Source organism: Antechinus flavipes, chromosome 1 (genome assembly GCF_016432865.1).
Source record: "Antechinus flavipes isolate AdamAnt ecotype Samford, QLD, Australia chromosome 1, AdamAnt_v2, whole genome shotgun sequence".
Taxonomy (NCBI): domain Eukaryota; kingdom Metazoa; phylum Chordata; class Mammalia; order Dasyuromorphia; family Dasyuridae; genus Antechinus; species Antechinus flavipes.
In genome coordinates, this window is record NC_067398.1 from 301911630 (window position 1) to 301936592 (window position 24963).

Below are 24963 nucleotides of genomic sequence, written 5' to 3' on the forward strand. Positions count from 1 at the left end.
TCCACATCTGGACTACGTTATTATATTTTATAAGGAGATATAGAAAAGAACAGGGTGGGATATAAAGATTCAGATAGTTATCAAGCAGAAAAAGCTTTGCAAGAAGAAAAATAGCTTCTCTTCACTTCTGCTGGTTGACATAATTGCCTGCCTGACTAGGAGACTGAACCAGGCAAGCTTCTGAGGAGTTGGCTGATTCCAGATGACCAACACTGAACTGCTTAAATTGAGGAGAATATTCTCTTGAGTTACTGAAAGGTTAGCTTTTTCAAGACCTTGATAGACCTAAGTTTTTTTTTATTCTTGGTAGAATGTTTTCCCTTATGTTATCTGAGAGAAGTGTTAATGGACAAAAATCAAGTTGGTATTAGTTTGGCTGAAAGAGACATGGTTAATGTTTCAACTGGATCATTTAAGCCTGAATAATTCCACATCAGTTTTATAAGTATGCCAAGGATGAAGGAGCATGAGGCAACTGATTGATTCTGGATGCTTATGCTATCTTCACTCTCCCCATGGCCAGATGGTAGGAAAATGTGGTCTTCTCTGTAGTTAATTGTCTGAACAAGTATCTGGGTAGGCAGTATACAGCTTTCCTATGATGATAAGTTGGTTACTGTTCAAGACAAGTGATTTGAGTCTAAGACAATGATGGGTAACTGGTTGCTGTCCTTGGTTCTACTCAATAAACCTCAAATTATATTAAACTGGCTGGCATGAAGCAGTTACTCAAATATTTCTTTTGTATCCTGATTTTTGGCAGGCAAGTCAGAGGAGAACATTAGACTTTTTACCATAAATCAAATGTTCATGGGCTTTCTGTTTCTAACACCTCAGTCTAAATGGTGGGCTTTAATTACACAAAACCCAAATTCCTATTGATTAGAGCCAGAGCTGAAGGAAAGGCACCAAAGTTTATAAATCCCCCCATTCCACCTTGCTGGCTAAACTAGCATTTCCTTATCTTTTCATGAAACCATATAAATGTAAGGAATTAAAGGTCAGATGATGTACTAAAACATTAGGATAAATATCTATATCTATATCTATCTATCTATCCATCTATCTATCCATCCATCTATCCACCCATCTATCCATCTATCCCAAAAAGAGGATTACATTTCTAATGAACAGGGCCAACCCTGATAAGAAAAAAATAGAATATCATCTAAGAAATATGATTTAATGGATTTTGAAAGATTTCAAAGCCTCAGAATGTTTTTTTTTTTTTTCCCCACTGCCTGCCATTATGGTTGCCATGTTCCAACAAAATCATTTTGATGTGGGACAGTATACTCAGGATAACTGAATTTCATTCCTAACTCTGGAACTTACTAACTGTGGGGTCTTGGCTAAATCATTTAGCCATTCTGAATCTGAAAAAAAGATTAATAATACATTGCCTACTTGATAGCTGTGAGGGGAAATGATTTATAAGCCATAAAAATTATACCATATAAATGCAGAATACTATGAATAGAAACATATGTTTTTGGGATTTTTAGCCTTTATCATTTGAATGTATTTAGTGAGAAAGCAATATTATTAGCAAGGGAACCTGAATTTTAATCCTTATTCTGCAATTTACTACCTATTGAGAATTTACTTATGTAAATGTACTTGTAAAATTTTAACCGGAAGAGATAAGGCAGAGGGACATTTATATACAGATACAAGTGTAATAATTAGGTACAAACAATCCTGCTAGAGTTCAAAGAAAGCAGAGATCATTTTTCAGCTAGGAATATCAATAAAAACTTCATAGAGAGGCTTCCACACAGACTATACCTTGAAATTAATAATTTGATCAGATTTTCAGGAAATAAAACAAATACATATGTCATTTGTATTTACATAAAATTACATAAAGCCTAGCTGCAAGAAAATAAGTTATTAAATTTAAATCACTATAGAATGTATAAAATACTTGAGCATCTACCTACCAGGATGCAAACTTAGAATTGCAACTACAGGTCAATGTTTAAAGAAATAAAAACAAGTCTAAATAATTGTAAAAGTATTATTTACTCATGGGTAGAGCAGTTAATATAATAAAAAAAATGATGATGCCAATAAAACTGTTTTATTTATGCAATAACATACCAAACTATTAAAAAGTCACTTTTTGGAATTTGAAAAATATTAGTGAAATTCATATGGAGGACAAAAAAGGTAAGAATCTCAAGGAATAAAATGAAAAACGTAGAACCAGAAAAGTCCAAATCTCAAAATATATTTTAAAAAGTGTAATTCTCAAAATAATTTATTATTGAATAGAAATAGAGACTTCAATTAATAAAATATATTAGATATACAAGATACAGAAGAGATTATAGTTTGATAATTACAAAGATCCTAGCTACTAGGACAGGGATTCACATTTTGATTTAAAAAAAAAAAATTCAAGGGAAATTGATGAATTAATTTCACAAGGATAAATGGCCTAAATATAAAAGGTCACTTTAAAAACAAATTTAAAATATTGGGCAACAGAAGTAAATATCTATGCATGTTAAGGACCAAGCTTGGGTGAAAGGGCAGGTCAATGCTCCAAGAGCCTCTGCAGCTATGGATTCTAACATTTGAGGGAGTTGTGGGGCAGCCTTTACCAACAGTGGGGTTGTTTGTGGACTGGGAATGAAATAAATTGGAGGCAGAGGGAAGAGGAGATAGGTCAGACAACATAACAGCTCTCAGCTCAGAGAACAGCAACTGCCTCTCAGTCTCCTTGAATCACCATCATCCTCTCACAAGAAGAGAAGAGGTCTACCAGAGGTAAAACAAAGTTACATATTGTGTTCCCAACATATGGCACCAACATGGGACAAGAAGCACCAGTAACATTTGAGAGTTTTTCATGATTAGGATCCTCCCAGAGTTCCTTTGGTACCTCCTGAGGAAGGAAAGGGAGAAGAAACTCAGCATTAGGAGTAATTAAATGGGCCAGTACATCAAAGAGCTGAGTCAGGAGACTGATGAGAGACTTAAATGTCTGTTCTGACTATAGTCTTATTCTCTATTTGAAAGTTTGCCTCCATGACATTTCACAAGATTCAACACCTGCTATAGTGCTATTTCTACTCCCTAGCATGCAGAAATTTACTGACCATGCTTTTTGGTGGGTGGGTGGGTGGGAGTAGGGAGGGATAACCCCATTCAAAACAAAACAAAACAAAACAAAACCAGAGAATTGTTAAGGATCATGCCTAAGTGTTCTGTAAGGGGCAGGTCAATTCTCCAACAGCTATGAACATCTGAAGGAGTTGTAAAGCAGCCTTTACTGACACAGGTGTTGTTTGTGGACTGGGAAAATAAATTGGAGGCAGAGGGAAGAGGAAAGAAGTCAGACAATGCAATGGCCTTTCAGTGGGGAGGTCAGAGAACAGTAACTACCTCTTACAAAAAGAGAAGAAAAGGTTTACCAGAGGTAAAGCAAAGCTACATATTGTGTTACCAACATATGGATATAAGAACATTTATGCTATGGATATAAGAACATTTCCTAATCAAAGAATGGAAAGGGTCATGGACGACAAAGTGGATATTTTCATTATATGAAAAATTTCAAGTTTTTGAATAAATAAATCAAATAAAGTTAATAGTAAAAGGAAAAATGATTTGCTAGCAACAGATTTTAGCAAGTTTCTCTGATAAAAGGTCACATTTCTAAGACAAAAGGAACTGATTCAAATTTATTAGAAATTAGAGCCATTTTCTAATAATATCAATAGTCTAAGACTATGAATAGAAAATTCTAAAGGGAAGAAATCAAGGCTCTTTTGTTATATAAAAATGTTTCAGATAATAATTAGACAAGTTCAAATTAAATAAATTTCTACTTCACACCTATTAAATTTACAAAACAAAACAAAAAAGGAAAATTATAACAATTGGAGGAGCTATGGGAAAAGAGGGACATTTATATTCTGTGGATCTGTGAATGAGTACAAACATTATGGGAAACAATTTATAAATTTCAAAAATACACAGTAAAGCTTCTTAAATTTGCACGCACTTTGACCCACTATTACCACTATTAGTCCTATGTGCAAAAGATATTTTTAAAAAGCATGGGGAAAGTCCTATACATGCAAAAATATTAATAGCTAGGTAGTCATCAATTGAGGAATGACTGAACAAATGTTGGTATAAGAAAATGATAGAACACTATGATATTATAAGAAAGAAATAGATCATTTCAAAGAGATGTAGAAAGACTTGTATGAACTGATGAAAAATGAAGTAAGCAGAAATTTAACAATTTAAACAACAATATTATAAAGTCAATTGACTTTTATCAACTGATAATAAATGAAATGAACCAGAACAATTTATACAATAACATCACTGAAAATACAACTTTGAAAGTTATAAGAACTATGATCAGTATCATTACAATTAATGATTCTAGAGGACTGATAATGCATGGTTTTCATCTTCTGATAGGCTATGACAGATTTAGGATACAAGATGTGATATTTTATTTTTGAATGCAGTGAATGAAGGTATTTGTTTTGTTTAACTATGCAAGGAATTTACTTTTCCTTTCTCCTTTAATAGGAAAGAGCATGAGAAGGAGAAGAAAATATATTTTTGTTGATTAAAAAAAAAGTTCTCTAAAATAAAGACATGAGGGAGGGCTACAGAATGCAATATTGCATTCATTTTCAGTTGATCACTGCATTATTAGTTTTATTGAATTGTTTTATTTTGTAATAAGAGTCTTCTCATGGAATAGGAAATGTTTGTAATGTAACAAAAAGAATAATAAGCTTTTAAAAATAAAATATAGGTTTTAGTTGACAAATGTAGTGTAAATGATAGGGGTATTCTTGACATAGGAATGGCATTGGCAAAAGCAAAGACAAAAAAACCTAAAATGGGGCTGTAAAAGGGAATGGGAATTAGTTTGTAGAAAAGAAATTTATTTGATAAGCAATGGTAAGCCATTGAAGGCCTTTTAGTTAAAACATTAGTTATAATATAGAATATCATAAAGCAATCAGCTGTGACCTTTGACACATCACTTAATCTTGTCTGTCTTAGTTCCTCATCTGTAAAATGAGCTGAGTAAAATGAGTATTCCAGTATTTTTGCTAAGAAAACCCTAATGGGGTCAAAAAAGAGTCAGATACAACTGAAAGAACTGAACAACAACAACAATAAACAGGCAGAATCATTAGAAGATTGAGAGATTTCAGAAAAGAGATGCTTCATTGTGAGGGGAAAGATTTAGAATATGAAACACTGTTGTGAAACAACAGGAAGTGGGGATGGGAAGGCAGGACAGTACTTAAACATGGAGACTGTGGACAGTCCAAGGACGTCATGATGGTACTCAGAAGTGAAAAATATTAAAAGGGAAAAGGAAAAGACTTAATTTTATGGCCAAAAGGCTAAACCTGATTATTTTCAAATTCTTCAATGATTCTGCTCTGTACATTTTCTGAAATCAGTAGACTTTGCATCTCCACCTGAGAAAATTCCATTTGTTACTGATAGTCATTTCAGCAGATATTCAATGGTGAGCATCCTGTAAAAGAGATGGCCTATTGATTAGCACTTTTATATTCAGTTGCTGGCTGGAGATGTTCAGGGTCCAAGTGACAGTTCTTATTGCTTCACTTAATGTAAAGACCAATCGATGTTCCATAATATACTGTACTTTGAAGTAACTTCTCAACTAAGCACTATGGGAAGTTGAATTCATTTCAAAATTGAATTGGGCTTGGGACATAATGGATGCTAGGGATAGTGAGTACCAGAGTTGATACAGCAAACAAGATTGTGAGGGACTGTCATTCTAGAAAAACCACAGGAAGGAAGAAAAATGATTTTAGGTCTCTAAATTTCACTTCTAAAAATGTAAACATGATTAACATGCCTGTTTTGTAGCAGGAATATGGGAATTAGCTTCCTGTTAATTTCAGTACTAAGGGACCCTAGAAAAATAAATGGACTTGTAAAAGCCTAGGGTAACAGTAAGTAGGGAGGGGAGGGAGATAAACCTGAATAGATAAATTTATTTAAGATGACATGAGATCCAAGATTATTCTGGAACTATGCTAAGAGCAATATTTAAGCAAGATCCAGAGTACAGAATTGACACATGTTCTAGGAGATATTTCCTAGCTGGAGAGAAGACTGAAAACAAAGGTTAATATGTAATGTAAACTTGTTCAAGGTAGCCAGAGTTCTCAAGAGAAGCTGAGAATGAAAGAGGAATGAGTACTCAAGGTGAAAAGGGGTGGGGCAGGCCATTTATTTTTATCAGGTAGTTTGATGGTATAACATATAGGGGTTGAGAGGAGGGTTAAAGCCATGAACTAATTCACCATCTCCATCAGTCAATAAGAATGTATTGAACAAGACATAACATGGGAGAAGACAGGCTTGAAGCTGAAAGCAAATTGAATCTAGCAGGATTAGGTGATTCATTGGATAATATGTAGCAACATGTTACAAGGCAACATGGCGTGATGAGACTTCAGCAACATAATTCAGCATGACAACTAAAATATCAAGAAAGGAATCATGCACCCTGATCAGATGTATTACTTCAGATGGCTGTGATATGGAAGAACACTAGGTAAGGAACTAATTCTGGGACCACAAAGGGAGAAAGGAAGACAAAAATAATTATTCTGATATATAAGATGTTTTCTTTCCAGAATAATTAAATGCTAGCATTACACCTATCTGAGGCATCCATTTAGAAAGACTCCTTAATATCTGAAAACCCGTAAAAGCAATAATTATGCTTATTCTTGTCTCAGCATCAGCATCATTCAGGCAGAGATTATGTCCACTTTGATAGGAAGAACCTTAGCACATAACTTCTTTATGAAATACACTATAAAAGACTGAAAGCCTAAATTTGCTCATTTTTGAAGAACTACGTCTCCTAGTGATCTGTTAACTAAGTAGTATTGCTACTCAGAAATGATATGTATAAAAGTAAAACAACAAAAAGAAATGGTTATTCATACAAGGAAATACTCTATCATTACAAAGCACTCTATATACATTATCTCACCTGAACTTCACAGAAGTCCAGTGAGAGAAGTAGTATAAGAGTTATTACCAAAATGTTACCAACATGAAAAACTAAGGTTCTGAGATATTAAGTCTTTGGCCGAAGACTATACAAATACTTTGTCTCAGAGGAGGAAATCAAACACAAGTTTAATGCTTCTCTTCATTTCTCCAAAAGGTATTTTGTTGTTGCTGTTGTTATTTTTGTTTTCTTGGCTGAGGCAATTGGGGTTAAGTGACTTGCCCAAGGTTGCACAGCTAGAAGTATTAACTATCTGAGGCCAGATTTGAATTCAGGTCTTCCTGAGGTTAGGGCTGGTACATTATCCACTGAACCATGTAGAAGACCCTTCCGGAAATTTTTTTTATAGAAGATTCAGCAAGAGTAGGTTTATCCCTTTGATGCTGATCAAAGTGACCAATTTATAACCTAGGCATAATAGAAAGGGACACCTTTTTTTTTTTTAAGAAGAAGGAAAAGACAGAGGGAAAGAATAACAAGAAGAACAAAAAGAAGAGGAGGAGGAGGAAGAGAAGGAAGAGGAGGAAAAAGATAATGAGGAATAAGAAGATGATGATTCAGGAAACATACAATTTTTTTCAAAAAGCAAACATTTATCAATGTAGCACATGACTTTATTATTATTTGTCCTAGTTATATAATTAATAAGATGTAGAATAATATATTTAAAAGAATTAATAGCTTTTAGCCCAAGAGGAGTTACAATGATAGTTTCTCTTATAATCTAAACAAGTTATCTAATGGTTGTCTTCTTGAGGTTGGCTATAAAGGTTTTGAGTTTTATTGGTGTGGATGCTTCTGGACCCTAGACTTCCTAGTTTTAAAGTTTTCTTTGAAATTGAGCTATTTGTAAATAAGAATAGGAGTTTTTCAATCACTTAATTGTTGGAATCTTTACAAACTGCTAACTAATTAGAGTTGATCTAATCTTACAAGAAGATGTTTTGGGCCAGAACCTGAAACAAGGTACTAAGTAGAACTAATTAGTACAATGCTTGTGTTTACACCTTTACTCATCGGAGTTCACAAGTTTGCCAGATTCACAAAGTAAACTTTATATCTTTGTGAATTCACACCTCCCTTAAAGCTCTTAGGGCCAGAGAGCACCATGGGAGAAAAACCATAATCCCATTCTCTCAGAAGATTCAGATATAAGGCCAGTGAAGAGAGAGCTATTGGAGAATATATTCCACTTGGCTGGCTGGTCACAGAAGAGAGTTCAGCTGCATTGGAGAGGAGCACTCTGGTGCAGACACAGAGCACTTTGGGAGATTTCAGCGGAATTACGACAGAAGCCCTCTCTCTGAGGCAAGGGAGAATATTTTCCATTGGCTGGCTGGTGGCAGAAGAAGAGTTTTCAGAGGAAAAAGCTACGAGTCGAGAGTTCAGTGGACAACCAGATTCATCTTCATCTCACACCACTGTAGTTGGTGGCTGGGCTCCTGCACTTCCCCCACTGAAACTAAGCTGGTTTGAAAGACTCACCAGAAAGCTAGCCGAGCCCCAAGTGAAGGAGACAAGAGATTCATTCCATCTCTGTGCTGGTTGGAGGCTGAAGAAAGCAGAGGCAGAGGCTAAAGGACAGAACCTTTGGATTTGGAGATATTTGGAGGGCTCTAAGCTAAACCGGCTGTGTTTTGAGAAGAACAAGAACTCCAACATTTGAACTCCCACACTTAATATTTATTCTCCAAACTGAAATGTCTTCACCCAGCTTATTTCTTTATCTAAAATTAACCTAATTTTATTAGTCTATTTTTTTCCCCTTTTTGTAGGCTGTTCAGTCCAATGAAGAGAAATTTTGAGTAAAAACTAAAGATAAGTATAAATTAAAGAAAGTTAGGTTACCTGGGATACATATAAATAAGTTTTATCTATTTTATTTAAAAATAATGAAATGATTTGGTTACCAATTTCTGTTCCCTTTGGAAAGCAACATACTAACTGGCTACTGTGTGTGCTGATTGCTTTCAGGTTAGTCCTGCAATGGGGAGGAGGGAGAAGAAAGGAACAAATATTTTTATTAAGTATTTACTATATATGCCAGATACAGTACTAAGCAGTTACTATTTTGACCTACAAAACAACCTTGTGAAACTAGGTTCTACTATTATCCCCATTTTATAAGAGAAGAAATAGGCAGAAAGAAGGTAAGTGACTTGCCCAGGATCACACAGTAAGTGTTTGAAGCTAGATTTAAATTTAGGTTTTTGTGACTACAGGCCCAGTATTCTATTGTGCCACATCCTTTCCTCTGGAATCTAGGACTAACTTTTCTTTAGATTATTTTGAAGGAATAATTTTTATCCTTATAAGGTAAACATCATTTTGTGCTAATTAGTTGCAAGTGTAATGATTGCTATTTATTTTAAGCTATTGCATTTATTTAAATCCTACTGGAATTATAACACAGAGAGCTTTACAGTATGAAGGTGTATATTACAAGCATAGCAATGCATAGTTGTTGGAATTGTGAACTAGCCTAACTTTTCTGGAAAATAAATTGCTAAAATATACATTTGCTTTTGCCCAGAAATACTACCATCAAACATATAACTCAAAGAATTCAAAGACAGAAGGAGACAATTAATACATAAAAACAATTTATGATAGAAAGTTTAATGAGGCAAAGAACTGGAAAGATAATGGATATCTGACAAAAGGAGAATGGCTGAACAAATTATAGTGCATGAGCTTAATAAGATACTACTTCATTGTAAGAAATGACACATGGGGTAAAGTCAGAGAACTTTGGGAAGATTTATATAAATTGGTTCAAATTAAAATAACCAGAAGAAGGAAAACAATTTCCTAAAGTAATAATAATATAAATAAAACAACTTTTAAACATTTCAGAACATCTGATCAATGAGCAATAATGACTTCAGAAAACTGATGATCAAGTCTCCCATGTTTAGATAAAAAAGTAATGAACTAAAGGTAAATCAATCAACATGCATTTATCAAGTCAGACAATTTTCTGTCAGACAATGAACTAAGTGGAGGTGATAGAAGGAAAGGAAGAAGGTTCATAATCTATATTATAGATTATAAGCTATATTATAACTAAGCTACATTATGTATGTATATTATATTATATATGTACATAAATGATATAAATAAGTTGTGCACAGAATAAATAAGAAATACATAGCAGAGGAAAAATATTGCAACTATGAGGAATTAGAAAAGACTTCCTATGGAAGGTGGGATTTTAGCTTGAAACTGAAGTAAGACAAGAGGTAAACTTGAAAAGTAAAAGTATTTCAGGCATTGAGAAATAGTAAAAATTCCCGCAGCCATAGTCTTGGATGAAACATGAATTTTCAGATATGACCAACATGTTGATTTATTTTACTTGATTGTACTTGAGTTATTATTTATTATAAGGGAGGCATTCTATCAGAAGGATGGGCAGAGCAATGAAAAGGAACAAATAGGCAAAAAGGAGGAGAAGACATGAACATTGATAAAACAATTAAAATACAAAGGGCATGATAAAAGGAATTTTAGAAAGGATGCAAAGAGAGAAATACTTTCATTTATTAAATTTAATATACTTAAAAAACCACATAACTAGAATTTCATGTACAATCCTCTTTTTGGTTCTCTTTACATTACAGTATTCATGACTGCTAAATTCATGATAAAAAGATAATTTAAATAAAGCAAAGTATCAGGAAATTGAAGAACTGAAAAACTCTTTTATAAGTTTAGAGAATCATCAATATTTCTGTTTTCCACAGATCTTTTCCTAAGGGACTGATATTTTTTGCCAAAACCAAACAAGCTAGTACAAATGTAATTTATTCTCACTTAGAATGAACACCAGAATTGGGGAGAGGCATCTTTGTATTTCCTTGTAGCAATTCCTAATTCACTGTTCTTTCTATTCTCTTTCTTATGAACATGCTCCTTGGAGGATTGTCTCTTTTCTTCTCTCAGTTGTCTTCACTCATAATACAATAGTATCTAGGAAATATATCCTTCCATTGACTACATATCTCTGTATACCAGAGTTAGTGTAGACTAGAGTCCAGAGAAAATGAATCTAGAAGTCTTCAGAGATTAAATTCCTGAGGTCCAGATGAACAGCATCTTAAGGATTCAAAAAAATGCTCACAAATTTAATTGCTGAGATACTACCAGTACATGAATTCCCAAAAACACTATAAAAAATGATGGGTTATATATTTAATGCTCTATACAAAGATAAGGTTGAAATGGGATCATGAGTTTGACATAAAGAGTAATACTATAAGCAAATTAGAAGAATAAAGGATAATCAACCTCTTAGATCTATGGAGAAAGAAGGAATTTGTGGCCAAAGAAGAACTACAGTACATTATGGAATGCAAAATGATAATTTTGATTATATTAAATTAAAAAGATTTTGTACAAATCATTACAGAAAAGATTAGAAAGGAAGCAGTAAAGTAGAAATTTTTTTTATATCCAAGTGATAAAGGCCTCATTTCTAAAATATATATCATATATATACACACACACACACATATATGTGTATATAAGAATACAAGGCATTCTCCAGTTGATAAATGGTCAAAGAATATGAACAGACACTTTTCAGATAAAGAAATTAAAACCATTTCTAATCATATGAAAAAATGCCCTAAATCACTAATGTGATCATTTAATTAGAATATATGGGAATAAAGTAGAATATAGTTTATCTTGATTTTCCTTGGATTTAATGACAGTCTCAGGATACTCTCCTGTTACTACCTCACTTATCTTGGGTTTCTGGAGTGTTTAGAAGAGATAATGATATTAGATATTAGATGATATTAAATAGAAAAAAATAATATTAGGACTGCTCTGACCCCTTCTGGGCTGGTCATTCACTTTTGATGTTCACATGTCACTCAGCTTTCAATTGTGTCTCCATGAAACTGAAGCATGAATAGTGGCGACACTTGGGTAAAAAAATCTGTGCAGACAGGTTAAATCAGACTAAGGATAACTTAGGGGTCCCATTGGTGAGCTAGAAGGATGTCTACCCTAAGCATATGAAAACTTCCCTGGCAGAATAGGCAGATGTGAAGATTTTGTTTTATTGAATAAAGTAAATGAAAGCAAGTGCTGTGAAGAGCTTAGAGCTTTGTCAGACAACAAAGACACCAAAGTTATATACTGCATATAGAATCATTGCCAGTTATCTGGACTTTGATTTTGCCAGTGGACTTCAATGACTCAGAAACAGTGGATGAGGCTGATGACTTCTTGCAATTCTGCTTCACTTAAATCCAATTTATATGTGAGTCAAAGGGAATCATCCATTCCATTTTTACTATTTTATCATTCAATAGTTTTACAATTTTAATTACAATAATCTTATAATTTTATTATTTTAGTTCAACTATTTTGTTATTTGTTTTTACTGTTACTATCTTATTTTACCTAGCTCAAAATGTTGTGAAAATAGACTAGTGATTAAGTAGCAGATGAAAATACACTGAAAACTATAGCCACAACTCTATACAGTCAGGGCAGGCCATATAATTGTCTTTTTATTCGACTGCATTTCGATACAGCAGTGTTCTGGGTGTCTGAGCAACTTTCTTTTTCTTTCTTTCTTTTTTTTTTTTTAATAACTTTTTATTGATAGAACTCATGCCAGGGTAATTTTTTACAACATTATCCCTTGCATACACTTCTGTTCCGATTTTTCCTCTCCCTCCTTCCACCCCCTCCCTGAGATGGCAAGCAATCCTTTACATGTTGAATAGGTTACAGTATATCCTGGATACAATATACGTGTGTAGAACCGAACAGTTTTCTTGTTGCACAGAGAGAATTGAATTCAGAAGGTATAAATAATCCGGGAAGAAAAACAAAAATGCAAGCAGTTTATATTCATCTCCCAGTGTTCTTTCTTTAGGTGTAGCTGCTTCTGCCCATCTTTGATCAATTGAAACTGAATTAGCTCTCTTTATCGAAGAGATCCACTTCCATCAGAATACATCCTCAAACAGTATCATTGTTGAGGTATATAATGATCTCCTGGTTCTGCTCATTTCATTTAGCATCACTTCATGTAAGTCTCGTCAGTCCTCTCTGTATTCATCCTGCTGGTCATTCCTTACAGAACAATAATATTCCTTAATGTTCATATACCACAGTTTACTCAACCATTCTCCAATTGATGGGCATACATTCATTTTCCAGCTTCTAGCCACTACAAACAGGGCTGCCACAAACATTTTGGCACATACAGGTCCCTTTCCTTTCTTTAGTATCTCTTTGGGGTATAAGCCCAGTAGAAACACTGCTGGATCAAAGGGTATGCACAGTTTGATAACTTTGTGAGCATAGTTCAAAATTGCTCTCCAGAATGGCTGGATGTGTTTACAATTCCACCAACAATGTATCAGTGTCCCTGTTTTCCCACATCCCCTCCAACATTCCACATTATCTTTCCCTGTCACTCTAGCCAATCTGACAGGTGTGTAGTGGTATCTCAGAGTTGTCTTAATTTGCATTTCTCTGATTAATAATGATTTGGAGCATATTTCCATATGTCTATAAATAGTTTCAATTTCTTCATCTGAGAATTGTCTGTTCATATCCTTTGACCATTTATTAATTGCAGAATGGTTTGATTTCTTATAAATTAGAGTCAATTCTCTATATATTTTGGAAATGAGGCCTTTATCAGAACCTTTGATTGTAAAAATGTTTTCCCAGTTTATTGTTTCCCTTCTAATCTTGTCTGCATTTGTTTTGTTTGTACAAAAACTTTTCAATTTGATATAATCAAAATTTTCTATTTTGTGGTCAATAGTGATCTCTAGTTCTTCTTTGGTCATAAATTCCTCCCTCTTCCACAGGTCTGAGAGGTAAACTATCCTATGCTCTTCCAATTTATTTATAATCTCATTCTTTATGCCTAGGTCATGAACCCATTTTGACCTTATCTTGGTGTTTGGTGTTAAGTGTGGGCTGAGCAACTTTCTTTAAGAAGATTGCACTGCTCACCTCCTAGACTGAGGAAAGGGCTGGAAAATTTGCCCTAAAATTTTGTTTTACCTAACAGTGGCCTGTTTACCACAGCAGTAGAAATTTCACCTGAGCTCAAAACACAAAGATGTATAAAAACTTTTGTATAAAGGATTCCGCTCACCATTGGTAAATAGAATGTGTGCACACTTATGGACAAGAAATCCAGTAGATTTGAAAAACCAGCAACTCTTGTTGTGAGGCAACTTTGTAGGTATATCCAAATAGCAGCTCTGAGTGAAACAAGGTTGGCAAATAAAGGCCAGTTTATTGAACTAAGACCTGGATATACAGTTTTATTTCATTCTTCTTTATCACATTTTAAAAATTATACATGTGCAATCATATTAAACCTATTTCTACACTGTTGTTTGTCTTTCATTCTTGAAGATGACCATAACAACAATTCAAATGAATTGAATTTTTAATGAGAGAGGACTGTGCAAGGTTACCAGATTCACCTTCTTTTCTGGAACCGTCTGGGTCCAGATGGTTCAGGCAACTGGATATTACTCTGGATGCAGGGGGAGACCTTGGTTTTTTTAAGTCAAGTTCTTTTCCAAGTCTCAGTTGGATTGAGGCAACTATTGAATCAGTGATTAAGATTAGATAAGAAAGAACAGAAGCAAAGGATGATCTTTATTAACTATTAAAAAAAAAAAGCCAATCAATCTGAGAGGGAAGACCCACAGGGTTTCTGTCCCAAAGAGCAATGATTGCTATTTACATTCACCCTAAGATAATTAGGATTAAAATCTATTTCAGCTGAGATTTACAAAGCAAGGGGTCTACTGCTCACATAAAAGCTCATGAAAATTTTCTAGTTTATATGGCAAATAAAGGTTATCCTCTGGGCATTCAAGAATGCTTCAATTGTCCATTTCTCTAAAGGAAAAAAAAAATAATTGGTTGCCTGTGACAATCACAGGAGTGAGGGGTGTCTTTCTCTTAATCACTTCCAGCGAGATTTTTGCCAAAGTTCTCCTTTTTTTTAGGTAGCACTGTCAATTTTATTACATTAGCTCAGCTTGCCCATAAGCAATTGATACTTTTCCAATTGCCTAGCTCTAACTTTATTTGTGTGAGAAATGTTTTGCAGTTATGTTCCTATAATTCCTGGATTTATCTCAGCAGGTAAACACTTTATTTTGTCTGCACTTGTTTTAAATGAAATTTCTCTTTTTTTCTCTTGCTGCTGGACTTTGTGAGTAATATATAGAAAAGCTAATGATTTATGTGGGTTTATTTTATACCCTACAACATTGCTAAAGTTAATTGTTTCTGGATGATTTCCTAGGACTCTAATTAAGTTTATCATCATATCATCTACAAAGAGTGATAGTTTTATCTCCTCATTGCTCATTGTAATTCCTTTGATTTCTTTTTCCTTTCTTATTGCTAAAGCCTACATTTCTAGTACAATATTGAATAGTAGTGGTGATAATGGGCATTCTTGTTTCAATCTTGATCTTATTAGGAATATATTTAGCTTCTCTGCATTACAAAAAATGCTTGCTGATAGTTTTAGATAGATGCAGCTAATTAATTATTTTAAGGAAAATTCCTTTTATCTCTGTGTTTTCTAGTACTTTTAAAAAATGGGAATGGCTGCTGTATTTTGTCAACTGCTTTTTCTGCATCTGAGATTTTTTTCTGTTGTTTTTATTATTGATATGGTTGATTGTGGCAATAATTTTTTTAATATTGAAGCAGCCTGCATTCCTAATATACATTCCATTTGGTCACAGGATATTATTATGCTGATAAGTTGCTTTAATCTATTTGCTAATATTTTATTTAAAATTTTTGCCTCAATATTGATTGAGCAGATTGGTCTATATTTTTTCTCTGTTTTGGATCTTCCTGATTTAGGTACCACTACCATATTTATGTCTTAGAAAAATTTGGCAGGACTCCTTCTTGATCTATTTTGTCAAACAATTTGCAAAGTATTGGAATTAATTGTTCTTGGTAATGTTTGGTAGAATTCACTTTTAAATCCACCTGACCCTGAGAATTTTTCCTGGGGAATTCATTAATGGCTTCTTCAATTTCTTTTTCTAAAATGGGACTATAAGGCAGAGCCAAGATAGTAGAGAGTAAATAAGCCTTTATCTGAGCTCTTCCTGACATCTCTCATTCAGATCAATACCAGATCAAGCTAACTGGTTTTGGAGTGACAGAACCCACAAATATTTAGAGTGTAACAAGTTTTCAACAGAAGATATTTTGGAAGAATTTCAGAAAATGTGTTTTCAATGGGGGGAGGGAGAAAGGAAGAAGCACTGAGGTGCAGATGCATTGCAGGAACCAAAACAATGTGGCATCTGCACACCTGGGAATCTAGTGGGAGACTCAGCTAAAATACAGCAGCATTGGCTACTCTGTCCTGTTTCAGAAGCTAGTGGATCAGCAGATTAGCTGTGAAACATTCAATGCAAATACAGAAAGCAAATAGTGTGCCTCTGAACCCCAGAATAATTCAGGACTTTGCCACACCTACCCAACAGAGGAAGAAAGTTAGCAGCACCAGCCCTGGGCACTGTAAAGCCACTGTGGCTTGTAGAGGAACTTGGGATAATCTCCCCTTTGCCCTAACAGCAGACCTCAATTTTTAAAAAATGAGCAAAAAGAACTCTAACCACAGATAGCTTTTAAGGAGACAGAGAACAGACCTCAAACCCTGAAGACACTAAAAGCAAATCATTTCCAACTGAAGTCCCAAAGTGTGATATGAGTTGATCCCTATCTCATAAGACTCTCTAGAAAGAATTCAAAAAAGACCTTTAAAAAAAATTCCTGTTTGTAGAAATGTATTAAATTAAAAATTAATTAGAAAACAAACTTGTAACTGAAATGTATACTTTATTGTAAACTTCCAAATTACAGTTTAAAAGTTTTTGTAAATGCTGAAATATCTTAAGGAGATAAGAATGTGAAACTGCCACTGCAAATTTTTGAAATAGGGTTAATTTAAAGCAGTTAGTAATATAATTTGAGGTGCTGACAGCTAATAATTTTTGGAAAATTGAGGTTTGAATGAGATTATTTGTGATTGTATATCCAAATTAAATGATAATGTAGCTTATTTAAAATGAAATAACCCTAAAATTTTACCCTAAATAGGTAGATCATATCTTAATGAAAAAACAATTGATATTTGACATTAAGGGAATATATTTAAAAACTTAATGAATAAGAATTAAATGTGATCCTATTTCATACTGCTCTTTTAAATGTAGTTGATAAATAAAACTTTTTTTATGTAAGATGATTTATTTATGCATTAAACCAAATTGATGATATTGACTGGCAATAAGTTTCAAAATCCATAATACTGATTATATTATTGTTAGACTTAAAAGTTTATTTTATAAAGAATGACTTTTTGATAGATTTGTTAGATTTTTATTTGATAGATTGCTTGGTCATTAATTATTCAAATTATGAAAGTGTACCTGAAATAGTTTGTATCCAAATTACATCTTCTTTATTAAATAGATCCCCAATTTAAAGATTTTATTTTTGCTTTAGGGGTTACCTCAGATATAAATATTTGTCAGTTTTAAGGCTTATGATGGCTAGTATTCTTCTGGGTTTTGAGTGATCACAGAATATGATTACTTTCTTAATTTCTAATGCTTGATTTGTGCTCTAAGAGAATTTAACCAAAAAATTATTATTATTATTATCATTTACAAATGAATGACTTTCTTCTATACTTCATTAGTGGCAAAATACAGCACGTTCCAGAAAAGTTGTAGAAATGAGTGCATTCATATTGAATATGTAAACAGCTAGGATGAAATTATGGAGAAATGAAAGGGATTGCCATTCCTAGAACAGATTATTTGCAGTGTTATATAGATGGAAGTAAAAAAAAAATAGTCCATGAGAGTTAAGGAGATTAAGGAATTGAATAGTTACAATGTTGAAGGGGATATCAACATATATGTTGAAATATTTACTATCATGATAAGATCTAAGGAAAGAGGATGATTGGGAATCTATTGACCTACTCCATACAACCTCTCTGAGTAAAGGTTACCTTTCTTGGGAAATAGTAGATAATACTTGCTCTGCTGCATGAAAAGTGACTGGTAGACTTTGAAATGCTACATAAATGTGCAACATTATATCTGTCTTATTGGGGCAGGAAAGGCAGAGCTTATAATAGAATAACTACCTTTAAACTAACCTTGATAAAGAAGTATTATTTGATCATAATACTGAATTTCATTTCCATGAAAATGAACAGAATGTAAGCTATTTCTCTGAGAGATCTGCAATGCCTCAGGGCCACAGATCTTCTGAGTCGGAATTCTATTAATATTCATCATTAAAAGGATAGTTGATATTTTCCTGAAATATATCAAGAGTTAGGCAGTGAAAGTTTCTGTTAAGACCATCAATGACTTTCATGTCTTCTGAAATTAACTAGAAATCAAACACCTGAAAGTTCTCTTTAATCCAATTTTCACTGAGGCTATTTGCCAAGAATACTACCCTTGTTAAATCCTGTATCACAGAGCAACCTGGGCTGATGTTTGATTGTGTTTCTTGGCAGTGGTTCCCAGGACTGGGCCATCTAGTAGAACAGGAGATTTTTCATCTATGGAACCACTCCATGTCATCTCAAAGCTCAGCTCTGTATGCTACTAATATGATGTCATTTGATTTGAAGAACTTTGCTCTGGTTTAGGTAAGGATGACATTCCACCTATTGCAGACAGGTTTATATTTCAACCCAGTTTTATTCAGGATGATCTCAGCCTGTGGTTGAAGTTGGAGACTCCAATGGACTTCACAAGGCCTGCATCTTGACATTTCTCCATGGCCTCCTAAGTATCATGCAAATCTACAAAGTCAGAGACAATTTTCTGATTTTCATTCCTTGGGATCTTATTTTTGCCAGGTTTAAGAGAGATAAACCGATAGATAAAATAGAGGTTGAGGAAATCGAGCTGGAGGCTCTTGAGGGTCTTTTCCAGAGTCGGTCTGATCAATTCAGGATGGTGGTGTGTTTTCCAGAGCTTCCCTGTGTAGAATAGATCTTCTCTGGTCACTGTCCCATCTGCAGTCTTTGCTAGGATTGCCTGTCCAATTTCTTTTTCATTTTCATATAGGAAAGCCCCATCAATATGGCAGAAGCCCACTTCAATAGACACCTTTATAGCCACCTTCACATTTGGGAATGCTTTGGGGTGCATAGGTACCAAGTCCCAGCATTGGGATAGTATTTCCTTCACTCATTGTCAACTCAAATCTGGAAAGAGCCATTTCTTTTCACCCCACAGGTCAGATAGATTCAGTGCAAAATTAGAAAACTTCTGTACCAGAGCAAAGATCCCCAAAAGAATCTTAAAAGAGAAAAGAAAAATGGAGAAAGAAAACAAGAACTTTGCAGGAGTTTGGAAAAGGAAACACAAAAATTATCTGAAGAAAACGCCTTAAAATAGACTTAGTAAAATGATAAAAGCATATAACTCCTTACAAAATAAAGATTAAAAAATAAACAAACTCATTCAAAAACAGAATTTGTGAAATGGAAAAAAAAACTAATGAACAAAACACCTCAATTAAAAATTCAATTGCCTGAATGCAAAAGGAGATAAAAAAGTTAACTAAAGATTAGAATTAAGCAAATGGAAATGAATGACTCAATAAGATTTCAAGAGTAAAACAAAAACAAAATGAAAAAATGGAAGAAAATATGAAATATTTCTTAGGAAAAACGACTGACCTGGAAAATAGATCTAGGAGAGACAATCTAAGCATTATTGGACTCCCTGAAAACCATGATGGGAAAAAAAAAAGTTTAACACCACCCTGATATACTAAAATCAAAAGTTAAAATAGCCATTGAAAGAATTCACTGATCACTTCCTGAAAGAGATACCAAAGCAAAAAATCCAAGGAATATAATAGATAAATTTCAGAAATGTCAGATGAAGGAGAAAATATTGCCATCAGCCAGAAAGAAACAATTAAAATATCTATGAGTCAATCAGAATTATCCAGGACTTAGCAGTCTCTACTTTAAAGGATAGAAGGGCCTTGAATCTGATGTTTCAAAAGGCAAAGGAACTTGGATTGTAGTTAAGAATGAACTATCCAGAAAAATTAACCATGATCATTCAGGGAAAAAGATGAACATTAAATGAAACAGGTGAATTTCATTTATTTCTGATGAAAAGATCAGAACTGAACAGAAAATATGATCTTCAAATACAAAACTCAAGAGAAGCATAAAAAGGTAAAAAGGAAAGAAAAAAAATAACTTTCTTTTAAAAGTTAAAAAGTTTATACCCCTATATGGGAAGATGATATGCTTAACTTGAGAAGTACATCTCTATTATGGGTATACTTAGAGGGTGAAGGCATAATTTCATGTTATTGTGATGATATAAAAAGAAATTAGTAGTGGAAAAGGGATTAAACTAGATATAGAGGGAAATAGAATTAAATTGGGTAAACTATATCTCAAGAAGAGAAAAAAAAAAAACAAACCTCTATTACAAATGAGAAAAAGGAAGGGGGTATGAGTATTGTATGAATTTTATTCTCATCAGACTTGGTTCAAAGAGAGACTAATGGACATTTTAGCTAATCAGAGAAACTTGTCTTCCTATAGGGAAGTAGAAGGGCAAAGGAGAAAGGAAACGGAGAGTCTAACTGAAGGAATAACAGAAGTAGAAGGGGAAAGTTATAAGAAAAGGGGATGGTAAGTAAAAAGGGAGTTCTGTTTGAGGGAGGTGGTGGTCAGAAGCAAAATACTGGGGAGGAAGGAAAAGGGGAAAGAAAAGAGAAAAGTATAACTTGGGAAAAATAAGATGGCAGGAAATAGATTTAGTAATTTTAACTGTGAATATGAATGTGATGAACTCTTCCAAAAAGGAAACTGGATAGCAGATTGGATTAAAGGCTAGAGTCCTACAATATCTTCTTTGCCAAAATAAATAAATAAATAAAATCAAACCAGAGTGATATATATACAGAGTAAAGGTAAAAGGCTGAAGCAGAATCTATTATGCTTCAGCTGAAGTTATAAAAGCAAGAGTAGTGTTCCTAATCTCAGATCAAGCAAAAGCAAAAATAAATCTAATTGGAAGAGACAAGATGTCAGCTATATCTTATAAAGAGTAACATAGATAATGAAATAATATCAATACTAAACACATATACACCAAAATGGTATAGCATCCAGGTTCCTAGAGGAGAAGTTAAGAGAGAGGCCAGAAGAATTAAGAAAGCAAAACCATACTAGTGGGGGATTTCAACCTTGTTTTCTTAGAACTAGATAAATCAAACCACAAAATAAATAAGAAAAAAAGTTAAGGAGGTAAATGGAATCCTACAAAAGTTAGGTATGATAGATCTTTGGAGAAAATTGAATGAATGTAGAAAGAAATACAGTTTTTTCTTTGCAGTACATGGAACCTAAACAAAAATTGACCATGCATCATGGCCTAAAAACCTCAAAATCAAATGTAGAAAGGCAGAAATAGTAAATGCACTTTTTTTTCAGATCATGATGCCATAAAAATTACATGTAATGAAAGGCCAGGAGAAAATAGACCAAAAATGAATTGGAAACTAAATAATCTAATCCAAAAGAATGAGTGGGTGAAACAATAAATCATAGACATTACCAATAATTTCATGCAAGAAAATGACAATAATAGTTAAATATTAGAAAAAACTATTAGCATAATTGATTATACCAATAATCAAGCTAACAAAAATCATATGATTATCTCAATGGATGCAGAAAGTGCATTTGACAAAATCCAACACTCATTCCCATTAAAAACACAAGAGAGTACAGGAATAATGAAGTTTTCCTTAAAATGATCAGTAGGATCTCTGTAAAACCATCAGCCATCATCATATGTGATAGGGATAAACTAAAACCATTCCCAGAAAGATCAGTAATGAAACAAGATTGTCCAGTATCACCATTACTGTTCATTATTGTATTAGAAATGCTAGCTTTGCAGTAATGAATTGAACCAGCTATACCCAGCAAAAGAACTCTGGGAGATGAATATGAACCACTACATAGAATTCCCAATCCCTCTATTTTTGTCCCCTGCATTTTTGATTTCCTTCACAGGCTAATTGTACACTATTTCAAAGTCTGATTATTTTTGTACAGCAAAATAACTGTATGGACATGTATACATATATTGTATTTAACTGATACTTTAACATATTTAGCATGTATTGGTCAACCTGCCATCTGGAGGAAGGGGTGGGAAGGAGGGGAAAAGTTGGAACAAAAGGTTTTGCAATTGTCAATGCTGAAAAATTACCCATGCATATATCTTGTAAATAAAAAGCTATAATAATAATAAAAAAAGAAATGCTAGCTTTGGCAATAAGAGAAGAAAAAAAAGATTAAAGGAATTAGAGTAGGTAATGAAGAAACCAAATTATCACTCTTTGCTGATGATGTGATGGTATACTTAGAGAATCTTAGAGAATCACTTTAAAAACTACTATAAACACGTCACAACTTTATCAAAGTTGCAGGATACAAAATAAATCCACAGAAATGTGCACATTTTTATATATTACCAACCATGTCCAGCAGCAAGAAATATGAAGATAAATTCTATTTAAAATAACTATAGGTAATATAAACTATTTGGGATTCTACCTTTCAAGACAAAATCAGGAACTATATGAACAAAATTACAAAATACTTTTCACACAAATAAAGTCAGATTGAGTCAATTGGAAAAATGTCAACTGCTCTTGAGTAGGCTGAGCTAATATAGTAAAAATGGTAATACTTCCTAATGCTTCCTAAATTAATCTACTTGTTCAATGCCCTCTTCAGCAAACTCCTAAGGAATTATTTTATAGAGCCTGAAAAAATGATAACAAAGTTCATCTGGAAGAACAAAAGCTCAAGAATTTCAGGGGAATTAATGAAAAAATGCAAATTAAGGTGGTCTAGTTGCACCAGACCTAAAATAATATTATAAAGCAGTGGTCATCAAAACAATTTGGTACTGATCAAGAAATAAAATGATCACTTAGTGGAATAAGTTAGGTTCACAAAACACAATAGTCAATGACCATAATAATCTCTTGTTAGACGGATCTCAAAGACCCCAGCTTTTGGGATAAGAACTCACTATCTGACAAAAATTGCTGAGAAAATCAAATTTTAAAAATTGCTTGGAAATTAGTAAGGTAGAAACTAGGCATTGAACCACTCCTAACACCCTACAACAAAGTTAAGGTTGAAATGGGTTCATAATTTAACATAGAGTTATATTTTAAGCAGATTAGAAGAACAAAGGATAGTTTACCTCTGAGATCTGTGGAGAAGGGAGGAAATGGATAATTTTGATTATATTAAGTTAAAAAGTTTTGTACAAACAAAACTAATGCAGACAAGATTAGAAGGGAAGCAATAAACCGGGAAAACAATTTTATATTCAAAGATTCTAATAAAGGCCTCATTTCTAAAATATAGAGAATTGACTCAAATTTATAAGTAATCCATGTTTTCCAACTGATAAGTTGTCAAAGGATATGAACAGACAATTTTTAAAATGAAGAAATTAAAACCATTTCTAGTCATATGAAAAAGTGCTCAGAGTCATTATTGAGCAGAGAAATGCAAATTAATACAACTCTGAAGTAAGATTACACACTTCTCAGATTGTCTAAGATGATAGAAGAAGATGATGAATTTTGGAGGAAATGTGGGAAAACTGGGACATATGGGTAGAGTTGTGAACTGATTCAGCTATTCTGGAGAGCAATTCAAAACTATGCACAAAGGGCTATCCAAATATGCAAGTCCACTAATTCTTTGATCCAGCAGTGTTTCTACTGGGTCTGTATCTCTAAGAGATCATAAAGGGGGGAAAGAGACCCACACGTACAAAAATATTTGTGGCAGCCCTTTTTTGTGGTGGCAAGAAATTGTAAACTGAGTGGATGACTATCAATTAGAAAAAGGCTGACTAAGTTATGATATATGAATATTAAGGAATGTTATTGTGCTATAAGAAATGATCAGCAGGATGGTTTTAGAGAAGCCTGGAGAGACTTGCATTCTCTCTCAGTGAATCATTGTACACAGCAATGGCAATTCTATACAATGATCAATTCTGATGGATGTGGCCCTTTTCAACAATGAAGTGATTCAGGCCAGTTCCAATGGTGTTGTGATGAAGAGAGCTATCTGCACTAAAAGATAGAACTATGGAAACTGAATGTGCATTATAACATAGTGTTTTCACTTTTTTATTGTTGCTGCTTGCATTTTGTTTTCTTTCTCATGTTTTTCCTTTTTGATCTGATTTTTTTTGTGCAGCATGATAATTGTGAAAACATTGCACATGTTTAACTTATATTGGATTATTTCCCAATTCCCCCCAGGGGAGGGATAGAGGAAAGGAAGGGAAAAAAATTTGGAACACAAGTTTTCAAAGTTGCATATTGAAAATTCTATATGCATATGTTTTGAAAATAAAAAAGTTTTAATAATAAATTTTAAAAAATTATAATGTAAAAATAAATAAAATAAACTGAGACTATGTAAGTGATTTATTTCATCTTCTGTTAATCTGAGCAATTTATATTTGTGTAAATATTCATCCATTTTGATTAAATGTCAGATTTGCTGTCACAGAATTGGGCAAAATACTTTGCAATTATTGCTTTAATTTCTTTTCCATGGTGGAAAGTTCACCCTTTTAATTTGAGATGCTGATTTTTTTTTCTTTTCTTTTTCTAATCAAATTAGTGAAAGTTTTATCTATTTTACTTTTTTTTTTATAAAACTCATTATAAATTTTATTAATTAGTTCAATAGTTTTCTTAGTTTCAATTTTATTAATCTCTCCTTTGAGCTTCAGAATTTC

General features: G+C 33.3%; 1 pseudogene; it reads right to left on the reverse strand.

The window, feature by feature from the left end:
- Nucleotides 1-18400: 18400 nt before the first annotated feature.
- Nucleotides 18401-21509, reverse strand: LOC127555548 (estradiol 17 beta-dehydrogenase 5-like; annotated as a pseudogene).
- Nucleotides 21510-24963: the final 3454 nt, after the last annotated feature.